Here is a 22786-nt window from a genome sequence, read left to right on the forward strand (position 1 = left end):
CTGGAGCCGGATGTGGCCACAGTGCCAAGGAGGGGCCTCCCCAGACCCAGAAAGAGAACAGAGAGCAGAATCTATGCTTGAATCACCTCCTGGCCGCTTCCCCCTGGGGAAAGAGGGCGGCTTGAAGCTGTTTGTAGCCCTCTGCCCTCCCGGGTAGCAGCCTACGCACTGGGGATTCCAGGTCAGGCCCAGAAGTTGGGGAAGTTGGCACAGAGACCCAGAGAGGTTCTCTTGAGTACCCCAGAGCCAAGCTGGGCTGGGCTGGGCAGCTCCAGGGCCAGGGAAGAGTCCCCCTTCCTCTCCGCACTGGCCCCTGCTCCCTTCTACCTGCCCCCCTCCCTTTGCAGCTGTGGCGAGACCTCGCTGGTGACAAGGTGATGTTCCTTCTGCAAAGCACGGGCACGAGCCATCACATTCTTGGGCTGTTTCTTGCCCCACAGCCAATGCTGGCTGGGCCGGTGCATGCAGAGCCTTTTCAATGCTGAGCCCTTAGAGGTATACCCCCTACTGGTCCTGGCTGAAGAACCAGTTGGTCCTGTTTGTTGTTGTTGTCTTTAAAAAAAAAAATGTTTACTTTTTGGCAGTGCTGCCCAGCATGTGGGATCCTAGTTCCCTGACCAAGGATCAAACCCACACCCCCTACATTGGAAGCATGGAGTCTTAACCACTGCACCCCAGGGAAGTCCCCAGGCGGTCATTTAGCAGGCAGGGCTGCCTCATGTGCAGCCTGAGGAGGAGATACTGCCCGGTACTCCTGGGAGAAGAGCCTCCGTGCCATGGACAGCTGTGCTCCCTCTAACCACCTGGCAGTCTGCGAGGACTCAAGTATGGCAGCCAGTGGGAGGGCTCCTGCCTGGGCCTGGCCAGTGCCACATTCCTCGGAGCCGCCTGGCCTGGGTGTTCCATGAGACCTGTCTCTGCAGGCAGTTGACAGCAGCAAGCGCCTTCTAGGGGGGCCCCAGGGGGCCCTTATTAGTTGCAGCAGGCAGGTCGTTCATTTCAGCGCACATACTCTCTAGTTGTGGTGGGCAGGCTTAGTTGCTCTTCAGCATGTGGGTCTTAGTTCCCTGAACAGGGATTGAACCTGAGTCCCCTGCATTGGAAGGTGGATTCTCAGCCCCTGGGCCACCAAGAAAGTCCCAGGAATCTTGATTTTGAACAAGCTCACGAGATATTTCTAAAGCAGCTCATCCCTGGACTTCAGTTGCAGAGATGCTGCTCTTGGCCATGGCAAAGCCCTTTGAGCGCCAACTTCATCAGTGCTGTGATGGCCCTAACCTTGCCCCTTGGCAAGCATCCACAGAGCTGGGAGAGGGAGAGCCCCTCCCCCGCACAGGGGTTTGCTGATGCTCAACTGTCTGAGCTCCCTTACCCAACAGGAGACCAGGGTAACCCCAATCTCAGTCCCAGAGCTTCCAGAAGCCTCGGCCAGCTCCCCATCCCCCAATGAGAGGTTCTCCAAAAATGGAGACAGGTAGGGGACACGGAGCCAAAGGTCAGGGTGGAGGTCAAGCATCTCTCACCAGAGAAACTGCAGTGGCTGGGACTTCCCTGGTGGTCCAGTGCTTAAGACTCAGGACTCCCAATGCAAAGGTCACGGGTTTGATCCCTGATTGGGGAAATAAGATCTCACATGCCACATGACATGGTCAAAATTTTTTAAAAAGGGAAGAAACAGCAATGCTTGGGTTAGGCCTGTGCTTCTGGTGCTGGCTTGGGGCTGCGCCCCTGAGAACTCAGACAGGGCTGGGCTGGGCTGGCCTGACCGGGTGTGGGGGCATGGAACAAGCTGTCTAGACACCAGCGTGGGGAAAGCAGAAAGGCCGTGTGGCCGCACATCCAGCAGCCACTTCATAGCAGACAGAGAATGGTTTCTCACAGCCTTGCATGGGCTCTTCAAGTGACCTTACCTAATTGGGCTGCAGCCCTGGTGAGAGCCTGGTGACAGGCGTGCTCTGTCCTGCTGAGCTCCGGTGTCACCCTCCTGGCCAGGACGCCATTGCCTTGTCTCCTGAAGGCTCCCAGCGCAGGGGCACACTGGGTGATGCCCATGTGGTCAGCTCGGGCTACATCCTGTTTCCTGATGCTGCAAACCAGTGAACCAGCGTCCCAGAGCTGCTGTGACAATAGACCTCAGGCTGGGTGGCTTAGAACCACAGAGATGGATTGTCTCTCCGTTCTGGAGGTCAAAAGTCTGAAATCAAGATGTCGGCAGGGCTGTGCTCCCTCTGAAGATTCTAGGGGAGGACCCCTGCTGGCTTCTCCCAGCTCCTGGTGGCCCCAGGTGTTCCTTGACTTGTGGCTGCGTCTCTCCGATCTCTCTGTGTTCACATGGTCGTCCCCTCTGCGTGTCCTCCTCCTATGTCCTCTCCTCTTCTTATATGGACGCCCTTCATTGGATTTTGGGTTCATCCTAAATCCAGGATGATCTCCTCTCAAGATCCTTAACTAGATCTGAAAAAGCCCCTATTTCCAAATCAGGTCATATTCTGAGGTTGCAGGTGGACACAAATTTGGGGGGACGCACTGCCGTCCACTCCACCCAGCAGGCAGGGCAGGTCTGTTGCGCCGGCAGGGGAAGCAGTAGTCTGGCAGGGGGAGGTCCCAGGAAACAGATGTGGGGCTTTTAGCTGCCTCAGGCTCTGTTGTCAGCTAGGGCAGCTTTGCCTCTGTGAGTAGAATCAGAGCCCAGGGCACAGGAGGTGATGTAATAGCCAGTGGGGAGCGTGGGTAACTATCCTGGAGAGGGTGTGGGGCTTGGACACCTGTTTTGTTTTGTTAAGGTTGGTTTTATTTATTTATATATTTATTTTTAATTTATTTTATTGTTTTTGGCTGCACTGGGTCTTCGTTGCTGCGCATGGGCTTTCTTTAGTTGAGGCGATTGGGGGTTACTCTCTAGCGGTGTGCGGGCTTCTCACTGCGGTGGCTTCTTTGTTGCAGAGCACGGGCTCCAGGGCACACGGGCTTCAGTAGCTGCAGCACAGTCTCGATAGTCGTGGCTCCCGGGCGTAGTCACTCTGTGGCATGTGGGATCTTCCTGGACCAGCGAGCGAACCCATGTTCCCTGTATTGGCCGGCAGATTCCCAACCACTGGACCACCTGAGAAGTCCTGGACGCATGCTTTATGGTGTCCTGGGCAAGAAAAGCTAAACAAGGCTCTGAAGAGCTTCAGGACCAGATTGAGTCCCAGGGAGACAGATTGCTTGACATAAGAGCCTTCCGGCAAGACCTTGTAGGGTTGAGCGTGCAGTCCTGGGAGATGCTTTCCCAGCCCTCAAAGGACTGGTATTGCACACAGCATCCGAGTCCCCATCCCATGAGCTCTGAGCCTGAGACTGAGACTCACCCCAGGACAGCCAAAGGGACATGGCGGTGCCAGCCCCGGACCCCTGGCTCATGGGTTTGCAGGGGGAGGAGTGCTCCCACATGCTGCCATCGACTCCTCTGCAAAGCCCAACCACCCCCCTCCCCCAACGTGCCGTCCCACCCCATTGGCTTCTGCAGCCGGGTCTCCCTCCCTCAATCTCTCTGGAAGCTCCACATCCTGCCAGCTTGCCCAGGAACCTTGTCCAGGGGCCAGCCGGACACCCTGCCTTCCCCCGACTCTGCCTCTCTCTCAGCACTGGGCCCTCACGGGGCACTACACTGGGGGGGCACAGTGTGGAGTGGTCATCTAGGTGCTTGGCACCTGCAAGAGCCTTCATCCCCGTGTGTCCAGGGCCTGTCCCAGACGAGATGCACTGAACACATCTCAGCCGTGGGGGGATGCTGGTCTCCACACCTGCACGCACAGGCTGGATGCTTTTGAAGAATATAAGGTCCAGCCTTGCCGTGACCTCCTGCAGACCTTGGGTGTATCCCTCTCCCTCAAAGGGCCCTGAGTCCCCATCCACCAAGGAGCAATGGATCCTGCTGCTGTGTGAAACCCTTCCTGTGTCTGACTTCTAGGAACTGCTTACATCCAGGGGTGATGGAGGGACCCTGCCATGGTGCCATGCATTCCTCTTTGCCAGGACCAGGTGGCCTGTGCCTGCCTGGCTGCTGGCATCTCAACCACCTGTCTGCATCCCTGCCCACACTGTGATGTCCCTTAGATGCTCCTGCTCAGAGAGAAGTAATAGGCTCAGTGATGGAAGACACTGTTAGCTCCCAGCCCCGCCCAGGATGCCTGTCCACTGGAGCCACCTGCCTCATCCTCAGCAGCTTAATTTTTTTTTTTTAGTTGAGATTCACATAACATAAAACTGTTTCTAAAGTATACAATTCAGTGGCATTTAGTACACTCACGATGTTGTACAGTCACTTCTGTCTAGTTCCAAAATATTTTCATCACCCCCAAAGAAAACCCTGTACCCAATTCTGGGGCTTTTTCTCCCTTTTCTGTTTTATTTTAAAATTGTGATAAAGTACACATAACACACATAAAATACACGTAACAGGCTTCCCTCATAGCTCAGTCAGTAAAAAAAATCCGCCTGCAATACATGAGACTGGAATTAGACCCCTGGGTGGGAAAGAGCCCCTGCAGAAGGAAATGGCAACCCACTCCAGTGTTCTTGCCTGGAAAATCCCATGGACAGAGGAGCCTGGTGGGTGACAGTCCATGGGGTCGCAAAGATCAGGCACGACTTAGCGACTAAACCACCACCACATATAACAAAATTTACCGTTTTAATCATTTTTAAGTGTGCAGTTCAGCGGCTAAGTACATTCATATTCTCATGAACCATCACCACCATCCATCTCCAGACCTCTTTTCTTTCCCTGAGCTGAAAGCCTGTCCGCATTAAACACTAAGCCCCCACTCCCCCCAGCCCCTTTCTGTCGCTATGAATCTCTCCGGGCACCTCATAGAAGTGGGATCATACACCACTTGTTCTTTTGTGTCTGGGTTATTTCACATAGCATCATGTCTTCCATGTTGTAGCAGGAGTTAGAATTTCCTTCCTTTTTAAGACTGAATAACATTCCATTGTATGCATCGACCACGTTTGGTTATCAGTTCATCCATCCATGGACACATGGATTGCACCCACCTTCTGGCTATTGTGAGTCCAAACCTGGGGCTTTTTTTTTCCATTTCTTTTATTAGAGTATAATTGCTTTACAGCGTTGTGTTAGTTTCTGCTGCACAACATCACGAGTCAGCCAATGTATACATATATCCCCTCCCTCATGAGCCTCCCTTCTACCCTCCACCTCCATTCCACCCGTCTAGGTCATTGCAAAACATCAAGCTGAGCTCCTTTTTGAGAGTCTAATGAGAAAAGTACGGGGGTGGGGGGTCTGACTAGGCTGTCAGCTTCCCAGTACATGCTCCCACCCTCCTTGGTCCATAATTAGCTCCAGACCCCTGAGCCCAGGCCCCTGGGCAAAGATGATCCTTCAAGAATGTCCTATGCCACCTGTACCTTCCTCTCTGAGCCATGCTGTCTTCCCTGCTCTTAGGCCCCAGTTTCTCCTCCAGACAAATCAGAGCGCAGCTTGCTGAGGACCTCAGCCCTCACTGGGACCAGCTGGGCTTCCCTGAGCTCTGACTCGCCAAGTGACCTTGGGCATGTCACTTCCCTTCTCTGAGCCCTCACCTGTCTTCTGTCAGAGAGACATGATAACCTGTGACTGCCACTCCCGTGGTCCCAGCTCCTTGGAAAAATGCCCTACATGACCATTCCCATCCTTGTCCTCCACTCTCTACTGCCAGCCCTTTCCCCGCTTTCATTCTACCCACAGGGGTTTTCTGAGTACTTGCTTTGGGTGGACTGGGGCTGCCCAGGAGAGGGGGCTTTGAGCTGCCTTGGAGGGATGACCAGAGTATCAGGCTGAGGCGAAGAGTTCAGTTGTCCAGAAGGCGGTACCCAGTGCCCCAGCATCATCTTATTTAATCCTGCCTAACCCTGTGAAGTGGATGATGTTCCTGCAAACTGGTGAACTGAGGCCTGGAGGGGTTGAAAGACTGGCTCAAAGACAGAGCTTAAATTTGAACTGGAGTCCATCTGTGCCAAAGCAAGTCTTCCCCACCGCATCTTGCTGCCTCCCACTAGCTTTGTTTGTTTGTTTCACCACCTCGTTTTATTTTATTTTTTGCAGGGTGGTGCCTGCCCCCGCCGCCCCCACCACCCCCAAGCCTGCTGTTCCGTTCAGGGCTGTCGAGTGCCTCCCCCCTCCCCACCCTGTTGACACGGGGCTGTTGCTGGGCTGGTTTTGTTTTTGACCCAGTCAGCCTGGCAGGGAAGTGGCGGGCTGTGTGCAGAGCTTCCAGAAATAGCCCCAGGCTCCCCGCCAAAGATAGAAGAGCCAGACTGTGTGCGATGGGCTTGGACCGGTTAAGATGACTCAGTTCCCCGCACCCCAGCCACCCCCTCTTCTTCTTGCCCTCCCCCCTCCAGCTCACCAGCCCTGCGCCTCACTCAGCCCGGGCCACCGGATGTGGCTTCACATCCCTGTGTCCCTAAGGTGGCCTTACTCCCAGGAGTGCCCAGAGGCTGCTAAGGGCTACCAGCTTCAGGATGCTGGCTTGGGTGGGTAACCCTGGGCTCAGAATCAGGGGTTCTTGTTTCCTCCCTGTGACTAACTTGCTCGGTTTGACCTTGACCAAGTCCCTTTGGACTGCAAGGATATCAAACTAGTCAATCCTAAAGGAAAGTAGTCCTGAATATTCATTGGAAGGACTGATGCTGAAGCTCCAATATTTTGGCCACCTGCTGCGAAGGTCTTTTCTTTTCATTAGAAAAGACACTGATGCTGGGAAAGATTGAGAGCAGGAGAAGGGATCGACAGAGGATGAGATGATCGGATGGCATCACTGACTCAATGGACATGAGTTTGAGCAAGTTCTGGGAGATGGTGAAAGACAGGTAGGCTTGGCATACTGCAGTCCATGGGGTCATAAAGAGTTGGACACGACTGAGCGACTGAACTGACTGAAGTCCCCATCAGCCTCTTGGCTGCAGTCTTCCAACAAAAGATGCGGAGAGGGCATCTGTCTGCCTGCCTCGTGTCATCATGCAGGCAGGGGTCCCAGCCGGTGGTCGGAAGGTTGGTGAGGACAATACTGATGAGTTACTTCTCTACTCCTGACTATTGTGAGTGTGAGGATACAGGTCAGAGGGAAGCCCTCGCTTAGCAGGGCTGTCTCAGCATTACTGTTGCCATCGTCATGGTACTGATGGCAGCCGCTACTGTCCCTTGGGTGTTGTGTGCTGGGCACTTTACGTTCATTGTCTCTCTCTCATTTTTAAAGGCATTTAACAATTTTTTTGTTTATTTATTTATTTTTGGCTGCACTGGGTCTTCGTTGCTGTGCACGGGGGTTTTCTTTAGCTGTGGTGAGCAGGGGCTACTTTTCATTTTGGTGCTCAAGCTTCTTACTCCGGTGGCTTCTCTTGTTTCAGAGCATGGGCTCTAGAGCACAGGCTTCTGTAGTTGTGGTGCACAGGCTCAGTTGTTCCGGGGCCTGTGGAATCTTCTTGGAGCTGGGATCCAACCCGTGTCCCCTGCACTAGCATGCAGATTCTTAACCACTGGACCACCAGGGAAGTCCCCATTCACTGTCTCTTAATTTACCAAACCCCACCTCCGCCGGACTACCCTACGGGATGTCTATGACATTGGACCTACTTCTACAAACGAAGAACTGAGGCTCGGAGAGGGAGTAAATTGCCAAGACCCAGTGAAGGGTGGAGCCGCTATGGGAATCCTGGTCTGGCTTCAAAGCTGGGCTCTGCCTTTGATGTCTTACCCCCTCCTCCTCGGTAAGCTTGTCCCTGCTCTCGGCTTCCCTCTCCAGACTGTGAGACCAGTCTCTTGGGGCTGCCTAGAAGCAGCAGCTTGAAGGTTCTGTCTGTGTTCACCCGGGGAACCTGGAATAGGACAGAGATCCACTAGGGCTTGGCCTCAAAAGAGAGCCTGGGGGCATAAGGGCATCTCTGGGACTGAAGATGCTGCCCTTTTAATATCACCCTTAGTTAGTTATTTATGGGAGTAGAGCTGATTTACAATGTCGTGTTAGTTTCTGGTGTACAGCAAAGTGATTCAGTCATACATATATGTACATATGTGTGTATGCGTGCTAAGTCACTCTAGTCGTGTCCAGCTCTTTTCGACCTTATGGACTGTAGACCACAAGGCTCCTCTGTTCATGGGATTCTCTACTCAAGAAGAGTAGAGTGGGTTGCCATTTCCTACTTCAGGGGATCTTCCCAACCCAGAGATGGAACTTACGTCTCCTGCATTGGCAGGCAGGTTCTTTACTAGTGCCACCTGGGAAGCCCCGTATACATACATATATGTGTGTGTACATATATATTCTTTTTCATGTTTTTCCCCACTGTGGCCTATTACAAGATATTGAGTATAGTTACCTGTGCTATACAGTAGGACCTTGTTGACTATTTTTGCTACTCTCAAACTCGTAATGTATCCCTCTCCCACCCCAACACCTCCTTTTATTTTACTTATTTTATTTTTTAAATTATTTCCTGTCTGTGCTTGGTCTTCCTTGCCATGGATGGGCTCTTCATTGTGGCACGGGGACTTTTAGTTGCCCCACAACATGTGGGATCTTAGTTCCCCAACCTGGGATCAAACCCAGTCCCCTGCATTGGAAGGCAGATTCCTAACCACTGGACCACCAGGGAGGTCCCCCCTTTTTATTCTGATCACTGAAGCAACTTCACAGAACATGTCGATCAGCATTCCCAAACAGCGGGCCCCGAGGGCTCCCTCCCCATCCTTGAAGCACCGAGAAGGCCGGATTGGGCCTGCGGCTCGGTTTGCCTCCGCGCCTGCGGCTGGTGTGATTATGTTTACATGCATCGTCGTGTGTTTCTGCGTGTGCGCCTTTGTTTTTGCTTGCTGACTGGTCTCCTTGTGAGTGTCCCCGGGGTCAGGGCCTGGCGGGTGTTGGGGGCAGGAGGCTTGTGACTCTGATCCGGACCTCGCCGGCTGCGGGATGAGCCAGGGCTGACAGTCAGTTGTTTCCCTGGTTTGAGATGAAAAACACTGACGTGCAGAACCGCAATTCCTTATCCTCAATTCCAAACTCCAGCAAGCTCTGAAAAGCAAACACTTTTTCATAACTCACTTGGCAGCAAACTCCCGCCTGAACCGAGGTGAAGCTATTTATAGTCCAAATGGGGCTATTTATAGCCCTTATGTATTCTGGGTTCACTTATTTCACTGCAGAAATGTCCACAGAGTTGATTATTGGATGCTGCTGAAATATGCAGCATTACCATCTAACGTGTGGGGAGCTCTGAATTCTTAAATGTGTCTGGCCCCAAGGATAAACCTGCTTTTGTTCTGGTTACAATTAGCCCCTGCCCCAGCACCCTCAGTGTCCCTCCCAGTGGGTCTCTTTCCTGGAGCTAAAGTGGTGATGCCACCCACAGGGGCCTCCAGGACTCCACCCAGCACCACCAGCAGTGCCCAGGAGGTAGACATTTTTATGATCACCGTGGGTGATAGAACACATCCTTATTGCCAGGCATACTGTGGGCTTCTCTCTGCACGTATGTCTGACCCTTCTCTTTGGATGTATTATCACCATCCCCTCCCCTTTACAGATGAGTGAACTTTATATATCTTATCTAAAGACAGAAAAGAGAAAGTGCCAGGGCTCAGACTTGCTCTTCCATCTTGCTGCCTTTCTGGGAGGGAGTATGGGGACATAGCATACTGGATTTGTAGGCAAAGCACGTTGAATGGGGAGGAGGCAAGCAGATGGTTCCCAGGTGCGAATGGAGGGAAGAAGACAGATGCGAGCTGGGCCCTTCCCTGGGCAGGGAGGAGGGGAGCGAGCCAGGAGACGCTCTGTGCTGCAGGGCCTCCTTGGGGACCCACCACCCACCCCCTGCTGCAGTTCCTGCTTCTCAGATAGTCCTTTTGTACACGCACCTGTGCCATCTCCTTACCTTGCCTGTTCGCGGCAGCTGGCGGCTGCGAGCACTCAGGGCTGCGAGCACTCAGAGCTTCTCGCCCCCGAGCCTCTTCTGCAGTGCTGTCTGAAGCTGCGGGCGCACAGGGAGCTGGCATCACTCTGCTCAAACCCCATCTGCCTGCCCTTCTTGGGGACCAGCTCTCCCTGTAACCTTCAGGAGCTCCCTTGCATATGGGAGCGTTGGCGGGCTCCGAAGTCCCCGAGTGCATGCTCCCCGATGTGCAAGCTCTTCCCCACACATCTCCCACCATCCTGTAGCGACCCAGGGATCCCCTCGCCACCTGCCTGCCGTGGCAGTCCTGCTAGAGAGCCTTTGCTTGACCTCTTGCCCACCAAGAGTGTCTCCCACTCCCGCCCCACCCCTGGCCAAGCCACACCTGCCCCACGTCATAGTGCAGGGAGAGGGCGAATCCCAGGAGGGCAGCCGTTTCCTGATCTGCAGAGTGGGCTCTAAGCAGTTGCCTGCCCTGAGCTGTCCGTGAACAGGCTTTAGGGCAGGTGCCTGAGATAGTATGTACTTTGGCATGAGCTCCACTAGCAGGGCTTGCTTCTTTCCTACCTAATGGGGTCAAGAAAGTTCCTCTGTGCGGCCATGGACTTGAAAGCAACTGTGGCCCCTTGTGGAGAGCTTAGGGTTGAGAGGCTAGGGCTATGCCCTGGCTCCCTAGAAGGAGAGGAGGGAGGGACGGATAGATGGATGGACGCGTGTGTGTGTGGATGTATGGGTGGATGTGTGCACGCATGCTTGATAGCTGATGGACGCATGGATGGATACATGAATGCATGTGTGGATGGATGAGTGGATAGATGGGTAGGTGACAGATGAATAGATGCATTGAAGATTGATGCATTGATGGGTGGATAAACAGATCAATTCCTTGCCCCTCTCTGGGCCTTATTTTTTTGCTGGCTACACTGCATGGCATATGGGATCTTAGTTCCTCAACCAGGGGTCAAACCCTAGTCCCCTGCAGTGGAAGCACAGAGTCTTAACCGTTGGATTGAGAGGGGAGTCCACTCTGGGTCTTAAGGTCCCATCTATACAATGATGAGGTTAGGTAACACGTTCCTCTTCAGTGTCTGAGTTCTGTGATCCCATTGGTGTCAACCTAGCACCCTTAAAGATCCCTGCACTACCCCAGGCCCCTGTAAGGAGCACCACATCTGTACCCTGGGCTCTGGAAACTTTTCTCGGTTGTACTTTCCACCACCCATCTGGTATTCCCTGTGGTGACCTCAACCCCAGCCTTCATCCTCTCCCTGAATGTATACTGTGGACTCTGCAAGTCTATTCGACCACTCTAGTTGGAGGTGCACTTGTGTTTTCTTCTGACTTATATATATATATATGTAACAAAACCATTTGTTTATCTGTGGTAGGGGATTGTATGTCCATTCAGGTGAAACCATTAAGTGAACAGTGGGTGAAAGCATTGTTACGTAGAAGAGAGCGACCCTGCCCTTGGAGTTGGGCAGCATTGTGGTAGCATCAGGAGCATCCACAGGAGAGGATACGTGGTTTCTGGTTCTTGGAGGACTCACACTTTTGTGGGGAAAATGAGATCTCGAAGCAGCCCAGATGTGAAAAACACACGTCCTTCATGCAGAGAGCTTGGTGGAGGGAAGGGGCACTGGTTGAGGAGGCTTGGGCTAGTGATGGTTTTATCAACAAGGTGGGGCTCAGCTCTATAGGCTGGGCATCCCCAGACCATCTGGGGACCTCCATGTATGAGGTTGCTCCATCGCTAGTTTATCCAAGCCCTTGAGTGCCAGGATACGGAGCTCAAGTGTTCTCTGGTGAATAAAGGTGAATTTTTAAAATTTTTGTTTAATGATTGATTTATTGGCTGGGGGTCATTGTTGCTGCTCAAGGGCTTTCTCCAGTTGCGGTGAGCAGGGGCTACTCTCTAGCTGTGGTGCTCGGGCTTCTCACTGCAGTGGCTTCTGTCATTGCAGAGCACAGGCTCTAGGCATGTGGGCTCAGTAGTTGTGGTACACAGGCTAAGTTGCCCAAGGCTTGTGGGATTTTCCCGGATCAGGGATTGAACCCGTGTCCCCTGCATTGGCAGGCAGACTCTTAACCACTGGACAGCCAGGGAAGTCCTAAAGGTGAATTCTTGACAATTGTAAGCAGGAAGGTGACACAGTCAGTCCCCCTCTCTTACAGTGTGCTGTGGGAAACAAACAAACAAACACAGGGTAACATAGAAAATGTGCCCATGGTTGGTGCTCTGAGCCCTGGGGACCTAAGAGCTGGGATGCTGGCTCAGCAAAAATGGGGTGGCTGCCAAGGCATACTGGATAAAGGAGGGTGTGACTTTATTTTTTCCTAAAAAATTTTCTGGAGATGAAATTCATATAACATTAAAAAAGAACTAACCATGTTAGGGTGAACAATTTAGTGGCATTTAAGATGGCTCAACAGGTAAAGAATCCACCTGCAATGCAGGAGACACAGGAGACACGAGTTTGATCCCTGGGTTGGGAAGATCCCCTGGAGGAGGAAATGGCAACCCACTCTCAGTTCAGTTCAGTTCAGTCTCTTGAGTCGTGTCCGACTCTTTGCGACCCCATAAATTGCAGCACGCCAGGCCTCCCTGTCCATCACCAACTCCCGGAGTTCACTCAAACCCACATCCATCGAGTCGGTGATGCCATCCAGCCATCTCATCCTTTGTCGTTCCCTTTTCCTCCTGCCCCGAATCCCTCCCAGCATCAGAGTCTTTTCCAATGCGTCAAATCTTCGCATGAGGTAGCCAAAGTACTGGAGTTTCAGCTTTAGCATCATTCCTTCCAAAGAACACCCAGGACTGATCTCCTTCAGAATGGACTGGTTGGATCTCCTTGCAGTCCAAGGGACTCTCAAGAGTCTTCTCCAAAACCACAGTTCAAAAGCATCAATTCTTCGGTGCTCAGCTTTCTTCACAGTCCAACTCTCACATCCATACGTGACCAATGGAAAAACCATAACCTTGACTAGACGGACCTTTGTTGGCAAAGTAATGTCTCTGCTTTTCAATATGCTATCTAGGTTGGTCATAACTTTCCTTTCAAGGAGTAAGCATAGTAGTATTCTTGTCTGAAAAATCCTATGGACAGTCCATGGGGTCACAAAGAGTTGACCACGACTGAGCAACTGAACATACACACAATACATTCATGGTATTGAGAACATTACCACTTCTTTCTAGTTTCAGAACATTTCTGTCACTCCCCAGAGGAAACCTCATATCTCCCGCAGCCCCTGACACCCACCAACCTGCTTTCCTTCTCTAGGGATTTGCCAGTTCGGATGTTTCCTATCAGTGAAATCACACGTACATCAGATGCTGGGGGCCATTCAGCCTGACTTTTCTGTTCTGGTTTGTCCCCCTGTGTCCTAAGCTCACCCTGTACTTTCTGCTCTGTGGCCCTCAGGCCAGCCCTAGGTCCAGCCTGGCTATAGCTCCCAGCCTCACACTGGTCCAGGAAGGACGTTCAGATACATTCTGTAAAGAACAGATCAGTGAGGCGCAAGCTGAACCTGCGGGAGAAGCAGGCCCGGCACCTGCTGGGGCATTAATTGTGTGTGTGGCTGTGTGTGGAAAGACTGGGGTGAGCCTGGGCCAGTGCCCCCACAGCTGAGAGCACAGACCCAGCTCCCGAAGACACAGTGGTGGAGAGTCAGAAACTCTGCCTTCTGCCCAGAAGGTTTCACTCAGGGTCCCTCTAGGGCACTTTGTAAATATTTATAGGATGAGGAGACCAGTGGTAGTGGTCTCAGGAACACTTGCATACTCAGAAACATTCCTTCCCAACCTTCTCTGGGCCCACCCTCTGTTTAGATCCTTGACCAGGACTCAGGCTAAGGGCCCCCCATGTAAGCTGCCCACCAGTGTAAGGGGGCAGGGGCTAGTCCAGGGGGAGGTGGCCTGTCTACTGGCTCCTGTCCAGACTGCCTCCTGGAAGATCCCCCAGAAGTGACCCCAAGCCTCCAGCGCCTCTCTCTGACTTTCCCGAAACATGGGCTCTGTGTATCCTGCCACGTGCTGGGGATTGGTCTTCTTCTTCCCAGGGACCACCACGCCAGGAGGTGGTCCCTGAGCATCTTTGCAGCTCTATAGTGGTACCCAAGACTCAGGACACGCCAGAGTCCTGCCCTGGAGCCTTCTGGTCTGGGGCCAGGCAGTGGGAATGGGCTGTGTGAGGGCTGGAGGCAAGGTGCTCCCTGAGAATCCCGGGGCACCCAGCTTCGATCTAGCGGGGTGCTGGCAAGGCGCGTGCCCGATTAAGTTTTAAAGGACACTTTGGGAGTTTGCCAGGGAGACCAGGTGGGGAAGGGCTTTTCGACAGAAGGACAAGCAAGTGTGAATCTCAGCACATGCTTCAGGCAAAGTGAGGGAGCTCCCGCCGCGCGCCAGACACTGGAGAACCGGTGAGCCCGTGAACGCTGCCCTTGATGGGGACGCGAGGTGCGAAGCGGCCCGCAGCGCGGCTCCAGGCGGCCAAAAGGTGGGCATGTCCCAGACGGCGGGGGCGGAGCCTAGGGCCTTGAGTGCCGTTCGGGGGCGGGGCTCTGACCCTGGCGGGCGCTGCAAAATTCTCAAACGCGGTGTGTCTGTTGGCTTCTAGAGGGAAGATTTTGGAAATGAGGTTGAAATCCAAACTGGAAGCTTGGAGGCCAACGAGGAAGCTGTTCTGCCCCCCAGGGAGGGCTGACAAGGCCTGGAACCGAGGTCGGGAGGAATGGGGACCGCAAGTGGGGCGAATTCGACATTCTGTTCTGCCTAGCGATGGGCAGTCCACGGGGAGGGTCTTCAGGTGGCGCTTAGGGCCTGGGATGCATGCCGGTCCTTGACAGTTGAGAGATTTTGGCTGAACTGCCTGATCTTGTCCGGCCTTGCTTTAATCTTCTGCAAAATGCCCCACAGGAAGGAATGAGGAACACTGGTTCATAACTACTTGGAAAAGTAAGCTCGGGGAATGAACCTTGGTTTAGTTTTTGCAGGCTGGACAGGAAAATCGCCTCCAGGCTCAAAGCCCAGCTGCCACCAAAGGTCACAGCCGAATCTCTAGATCCCCGGGACATGTGTGGTCAAAGGCCCTGCTCCACCTCCCTGACCACCCCCTCCCTCCAGGGCAGGGTCAGCTGCTCCTGGTTCCCCTGCCTTGGTCCAAGGCCTTGCCTGCACCTCCTCCTCCGCGGTTAATAATTCAGGACAAGACAGATGGCTCCGCCTCCTGCTCTCCCTGGACTTGTTCCTCACTTGGGGTGGGCGTCAGTGGTTGGGGAACCCTGGAGGCTCCCTGCAATTAGCCAGGCGTCCAAGTGTCTGAGTTCTCACCACCAGTGCCCACAGCTTCCACAGGCCCCAGGACGCCCCAACTTCAGAGTCTGTAGGCCCATCGCCTGTGGAAATAGAGTCCTTTATTTAAAAAAAAAAAAAAAATGGCTGCTCTGGGTCTTAGTTGTGGCAAGCAGGTTCTTTGATCTTTAGTTGGGGCATACAGGATCTAGTTCCCTGACCAGGGATTGATCCTGGGCCCTATGCATTGGGAGCTCGGAGTCTTGGCCACTGGACCACTAGAGAAATCCCTGGAGAGAGTCTTAAGAACCACTGGTCCTGCCTTCTGCCCACCCCTGGTTTCATTCGGGTCTGTGTAGGGCACTTTGTAAATATTTATAGGATGAGAACAGTGGTATGAACATTCCTTCCTTTGCTCTTCTCAAAGTCTCTGTTAGAAAGGGATACACATACATATACACACTTACTGCATTTGGAATCTGAGGCCTTAGAGCTCCCCAACTTGCCCAAAGCAAATGATGACTTCAGTCTATACCCACTTGGTCCCCATTCACAGCCAAGGGCTAGACCTCAGTGAACAATGAATTCCCAGGACTACAAAGCCCTAAAGAGGAAACTTTAAGGTATGTTCCTTGATGGTTGTTGGCCTCATTCTTAATAGAATCCTGTGACTCCCCAGTTGGCCCAGGTTGTGGACCATCACCCCAGTGCCCAAGGGCAGGGACAGGATCCAGTGTTACACAGGGACAGGAGAGTGCAAAAAGACTGTGAGCGTTTCTCACCCAACCCAGGAGGACTTTCTGGAAGAGGAGGGCAGGGCAGTTCAATTCTTTCATGCTTCCAGTCTAGCAGAACGAGGCAGCAGTCTGGGCCCGGGCTTCCTGGTGTTGGCAGGAGCTGCTGACACAGTGAACCCAACCCCGGCCCACGAAGGCAAGTAACCGCGGTGGTGCTGTCCCCACATCTGTCTGCTCAGGTGAAGCCCTCTCGGTGAGAAGCCAGCACGGAACACTCTGGGACAGCTCCAAATAGAAGAGGAGTTTGTCTCCCAGGCAACGTGAGCATAAGCTATCAGCCTACGCTCTTCCACTGGGGTACCTGGCATCGCCTAAGAGCTCCCAGAGTTCAGGTATTCGCTCTGCTTCCCAGATGAGTAAACTGAGGCCAGGGCTACGTGACAAGTACAGGTCAGCAAGCTCAGCCTGACGTTCCTTCCACTGACCCTCTGCTCCTACCCAGGGACCTTAGAACTGACTCAAGGATGCTCAGCGGGCCTTGGGACTGGGCAGTGTTCCAGGAACCTATGGACCCAAGAGCAGAGAGAGGTTAGCGCCACAGAGAAGAACCCCAGAGAGAGGCAGGGGCCTGAAACAATGGCCAGTGTGGGTGTGAACATACAATTTAAAAATGCTGCTTCCTAACTACCTTCTCTCTACTTCTTTTTTCCTCAAGGTGTTTTATTTTTGTTTATTATTTGTGGCTGCACTAGAACTTTGAGCAAACTCCGGGAGACAGTGAAAGACAGAGAAGTCTGGCATGCTATAGTCCATGGGGTCGCAAAGAGTCAAGCACAACTGAGCAGCTGAACAACACGGTCTTTGTTGCGGCACAAGGGCTCAGTAGTTGCAGTGTGTTGGCTTCTCTAGTTGCCCCAGGGCATGGGGGATCTAGTTCCCCAACCAGGGATCGAACCCATGTCCCCTGCATTGGGAGACCGATTCTCAACCACCGGACCACCAGGGAAGACCCTTTCTGCTTCTTCTAATCTTGCTTTCACACAGTTTCCAGTAATATCTTACAAGTGTGCGTGTCTATGTTTAAACTGTCATATCAATATATGGAGGAGACTTTTGTAGACAGGGCTCTTGGAGGCAGGGGGGGCAGTGCTGGTTCCCCCTGCCCTCTCTGCTTCTGCTGGGGAGGGATGCAAGATGAAGATGGCTTAGGGGTCTGGGAAGACAGAATTCTTAGGGTCTCGTGAAAGGATTCATCTGGTTTTGAAGTTGATCCAAAGATCCCATAGCCCAAGCTCCCCTCAGAGTGGTCCAGAAACCTGTGACTCTGAGCAGAGTCTTCTGACGTGTGATTAATTTACAAACAGGCATGCAGGGTGGGGGAGTGTGTGCACAGGAGCCCGCTGTTCCTGCAAAGCTGAGTCAAGATCTTACCAAGATGCGTTTTATTTTGGTCCCCAGTGTTGTGTCTGTTTAGCACCAAGCCCGAGCGGCGCTGGACACACCGGGCAGGTCCAGCTGGTGGTGTTACCACCTCCTGGGGGTGGGAAGAAGGCTTTGAGGTAGTTCGGCAGGTGGAACTAGATTTGTTAGAAGCCCCGAGCAACTCCCCAGACTCACAGAGAGTGCTCAGGCTTCACAGATAATATCTACGTGTGATGTAAGGGAGGCGGATGTCCCGTCATCTGCTTCACCCTTTCCCCGACCAGATCAACTGTCCATTGCATGGACAAAAACAGCAGTGTGAGAGAGTTCAGAATAACTGAACATGTAAGCTGATTTGGATTTTTTTGTTTTTTTCATCGTTTTTTGACCTCAGGGCAGGGTGAAATTTATCTCTATGCCCTTTAGGAGAAAGAGATTTGCTCAACAAGTGAAAAACATGCAAAAGATCAAAAGAAGATATTATCCTATATTAGTCAGGACTTGTCTGGTTGTGAGTAACAGAAGTCCAGCTCCAGCCAGCTCCAGTAAAAAGGGACCTACATGGATGCTCACGTCACCATGGGAGGGAGAATGGGGCAGCCGGCATCGGCAACGGCTGGAGTTGCATATCCAGATGCCCCCGGGGACTAGGGCTCAGCTCTGGTGAGGCCCAAGTGCCAGATCCCTTGTCCCAGACTGGCTACATGGAGAGGATATAGCTGTCGACAGCCTCCGTGCCTTTGTCATCACTGAAGGACTGACTGTATTCCCTTTGTCCTCTCGTTTTTAAAAAATCCTTGGAAGTTTAAGCAGGGGCAAGATCATTGTTTGCAGACTGAGGGCATCCCATAGCCCTTTCTTCTTGCTCCACATCTTTCCGTGTGATAGAAAAGATACTAGTAAATATTCATGTAGGGCTTCCCGGGTGGTACAGTGGTAAAGAACCTGCCTGCACATGCAGGAGACGCAAGAGACACGGGCTCTATTCCTGGGTTGGGAACACTCCCCTGAAGTAGGAAATGGCAACCCATTCCAGTGTTCTTGCCTGAAAAATTCCATGGACAGACAACCTGGTGGGGTATACAGTCTACGGGGTCACAAAGAGTCGGACACGACTAAGTGCGCACACACGCAAATATCCGTGTAGGCAAAGAGACGCCTTTAGTGAAGAACAAACCATGAGGGAGTCCCGAAAGATGGAGTGAAAATGGGATTCAATCGAAAAAAGAAACAGTGGCCTGTACTGTTTCCAGGAGGTAGAGAGGTTCTCAGTGTGCTCTGAGCCTAGCTGTGAGTGATGAGCAGGAAGGGGTTCTTGAGTGACCCCCACAGTTTGGGGGATCAGTGAGGAGCTAGAATGAATACAGCTATTGTTTCTTTTCTTGTTGAAGAAGGAGAGGTAGACTTTTTTTTTAATTTAAAGTTTCTCTTTTAAAAGTTGTATTTATTTAATTTTTTGGCTGTGGTGGGTCTTCGTTACTGTGCACGGGCTTTCTCTAGTTGCTGTGAGTCGGGCTTACTCTTCATTGCAGTGCACGGACTTCTCATTGCAGTGGCTTCTCTTGTTGCGGAAAACAGGCTCTAGGGTTCGCCGGCTTCCGTAGTTGTGGCACACGGGCTTAGTTGCCCTAAGGCATGTGGAATCTTCCCTGACCTTTGTCCTTTGCATTGGCAGGCAGATTCTTAACCACTGGACCACCAGGGAAGGCCAAAATAGATTCATTTTAATCTAAGCACCCTAGAGAGTTATATGTTTAAGTACATGTGTTTAAATATTGAAAGATGGTCACTGGAACAAGAGTCATTAAACTTTGGCCTGCAGTTGAGATCAAGCGCACTGTCTTTTGACCTTATTTGGAAATAGAGTCTTTGCAGATGTAATCAACTGAAGATGTGGTCCTACTGGAGTAGGATGGACCTTAAGTCCAGTGACTGGTTTCCTTATAAGAAAGCCCTGTGAAGATGCAGGGACCCAGAGACACAGGGAGAAGGCTGTGTGATGACAGAGGAAGCATTCCAGTGATGCAGCTACAAGCCAAGGAATGCCAAGGATTGCCAGCAACTTCCAGATGTCGGGAGACAGGCATGGGACAAGGAGCCAGTCTCAGTGACACCTTAATATCGGACCTCTGGTCTCCAAAACTGTGAGAGAATACATTTACGTTGCTGAAAGCCACCCAGTTTGTGACAGCAGCCCCCAGAAACAAATAGACTTACTAGCTATTTGGGCGGAAGAGTAGAAGAATGAGAAAGAGGAACTCAAACTTCCTAGTAGTTCAGATTGACCACTAGGCACTTCCCTGGTGGTTCAGTGGTTAAGACTTTACCTTCTAATGCAGGGGACAGAGGTTCAGTCTCTGGTCGGGGAACTAAGATCCCATATGCTGCAGGGCAACTAAACCTACACTGCAACCACTGAGCCCAAGTGCCACAACTGGAAGGAAGCCTGAGTGCTGCGCCTAAGACCTAATGCAGCCATAAATAAATGACACTGTTACTCGCTCAGTTGAGTCTGACTCTTTCTGACCCCATGGGCTGTAGTCTGCCAGGCTCCTCTGTCCATGGAAGTCTCCAGGCCAGAATACTGGAGTAGGTTTTCTTCCCCTTCTCCAGGGGATCGTCCTGACCCAGGGATCGAACCCGGATTTCCTACATTGCAGGCAGATTCTTTACCATCTGAACTACCAGGGAAGTCCATGTATAAATAAATAAATACTTTTTTTTTTTAAAGTATTGCTTAAAGAAGCAAAAATATCCCAACAAACAAAAAATACATACACACACAAAACAAACCACTAGCTGATGATTTAAGGTGAGAGCTCAGGTGAGTTCAGGGTCGCAACCAGGCATTTGATGAAGCAAATGTAAATTCTCTCAAGAAAAATAGACCCTTGTTCTCAGTCTCAGAAGATTTCTGCCAAGAACCTCCACAGAAAATGATCAGTTCATAGTTAAGAGTAACTGAGCCCAGAGGAGAGGAGGTGCTGTGAGCCAGAGGCAGCCCGGACGGTCTGCGGCACAAACAGCCCCTCAGTACTGCAGACACACTAATATTTAGGACTAGACCTTAAACTGACTACATTTGATGCATTTAAATAAATAAAAGGCATGGTTGAAAATATGTGCAGGGGATAAAAAGCTGTACAGAAATGAAGCAGTGAATTCCCTGGTGTTTCAGTAGGACTCTGCGATTTTACTGCTGAAGGCACAGGTTCAATCCGTAGTGAGGGAACTAGGATCCTGCATGCTGTGCAGCACAGCCAAAAAATAAAAGCAGCAGCAGATCTGGAAAAGAATCAAACAGAACTTCACTAGGAGAGTAGTCATAGCTGAAAAAGGGATTAATGACTGGAAGCCAGATGTGAGGAAACTGTAGAGGAGATAAGACACGCAGAGGAGGAGAATACCTAACATTTATCTAGTCAGAGTTCCAGGAAGAGGAGAGGACTATAAGCCAGAGTTCATATTTGAAGAGAGAGCTGCTGAACACTTTCCAGAACTGATCAGAGATAGAGGTAGGAATGGAGAGTGATTTGGAGAGAAAGGAGAAAATGCTGGAGAAGAACGTGAATCTCAGCTCATAGAAGATGGTTAATTTCTTCTCTTAGGTCCTGGGCTTCAGTCCCTGAGAACTGAGGAGTCCTTATGCTAGGGCAAGTGTTAGTGAGATGTGGGCCTTGAGACTAGTGAAGACACTCCTCCAAATCAGGCAGGGCCCTTTCCCTGTACTGCCCAACTCAAGGGAGTGCTAATCCAATGGTAGTCCATGAGCATGTCACTGCTTAGACTTGGGCAGTGAACAGCCTATGCAACTGAACTAGGCAACCCAGCTACAGCTGATGCTTTCTCTTCCCAAGTGTGGACCCAGGTTGTTGTTCAGTCACTAAGTCGTGTGCGTTTCTTTGTGACCCCATGGACTGTATGTAATCCAGGTTCTTCTGTCCTCCACTGTCTCCCAGAATTTGCTCAAAATCATGTCCATTGAGTCGGTGATGCTATCTCACCATCTATCCTCTGCCACCCTCTTCTCCCCCTGCCCGCAATCTTTCCCAGCATCAGGGTCTTTTTCAATGATTCGGCTCTACACATCAGATGGCCAAAGTACTAGGACTTCAGCAACAGTCCTTCCGATGAGTATTCAGGGTTGATTTCCTTTAGGGTTGACTGGTTTGATCTCCTTGCAGTCCATGGGGCTTTCGAGAGTCTTCTCCAACACCACAGTTTGAAAACATCAGTTCTTCGGTGCTTAGCTTTCTTTATGATTCAACTCTCACATCTGCACATGACTACTGGAAAACCATAGCTTTGACTGTATGGACCTTTGTCGGCCAAAAGCATATGTCTCTGCTTTTTAACACACTGTCTAGGTTTGTCGTAGCTTTCCTTTCAAGGAGTAAGTGCCTTTTAATTTCATGGCTGCAATCACCATCCAGTTATTTTGGAGCCCAGGAAAATAAAATCTGTCATTGCTTCCATTTTTTCCCTTTCTATTTGCCTTGAAATTATGGCACCAGATGCCATGATCTTTAGTTTGTTTTTTTTAATGTTGAGTTTCAAGCCAGCTTTCTTACTCTCCTCTTTCACCTTCATCAAGAGGCTCTTTAGTTCTTCACTTTCTGCCATCAGAGTGGTATTACGTGCATTTCTGAGGTTGTTGATATTTCTTCTGGTGATCTTGATTCCAGCTTGTGATTCATCAAGCCCTGCATTTCACATGATGTACTCTGCATATAAGTTAAATAAACAGGATGACAATATACAGCCTTGAACTCCTCCGATTTTGGACCAGTCCATTGTTCCATATTTGGTTCTAACTGTTGCTTCTTGACCTGCATACAGGTTTCTCAAGAGATAGGTAAGGTGATGTGGCATTTCCATCTCTTTAAGAATTTTCCGCAGTTTGTTGTTGTCCACACAGTCGAAGGTTTTAGTGTAGCCAATGAAGCAGAAATAGGTGTTCTTCTGGACTTTCCTAATTTCACCAGTTTGTGTGTGTGTGTGTTTTCTTTCTTTCCCTTCTCCCTTCCTGGAGAGGAATGACATCTATCATCAGCAGGAGGATTTTATGGGGCGATGAAGGGAAACTGACAGCTGTGAAGAAGAGCCAGTTACCTGGGAAACTTTCCAGGAAGGTTGTGTTCCCTGGCAGTCCTGGGAGGCCTGGCTCTAAAGGCCACAGCACTCACATGGTGAGGTGGAGCACAACCTGGCCAAAGTCGTACAGAGCTTTGCATGTGCACTCACGTGGGCAACTCCCCCTGGGGACACTGCTGGGCCTTCTGGCTCAGCATCCAGCTCACCCTGCCTGCTCCCTTCTGAGTCGGGTCTTCAGACCCAATTGCTGAAGCCTGCGGCACCTGGCCCCTTGCTTACCCAAGGGCACAGTAGAGCAAGCTCTGGG

At 51.4% G+C, this 22786-nt stretch overlaps 1 protein-coding gene across 23 annotated transcripts in view; it reads left to right on the forward strand.

Moving 5' to 3' along the window:
- PITPNM2 (phosphatidylinositol transfer protein membrane associated 2) overlaps positions 1-22786 on the forward strand; it is a 159827-nt gene that overhangs the window by 78548 nt on the left and 58493 nt on the right. The window lies entirely within an intron of this gene.

This window comes from Bos javanicus, chromosome 17, assembly GCF_032452875.1.
Source record: "Bos javanicus breed banteng chromosome 17, ARS-OSU_banteng_1.0, whole genome shotgun sequence".
Lineage (NCBI taxonomy): Eukaryota > Metazoa > Chordata > Mammalia > Artiodactyla > Bovidae > Bos > Bos javanicus.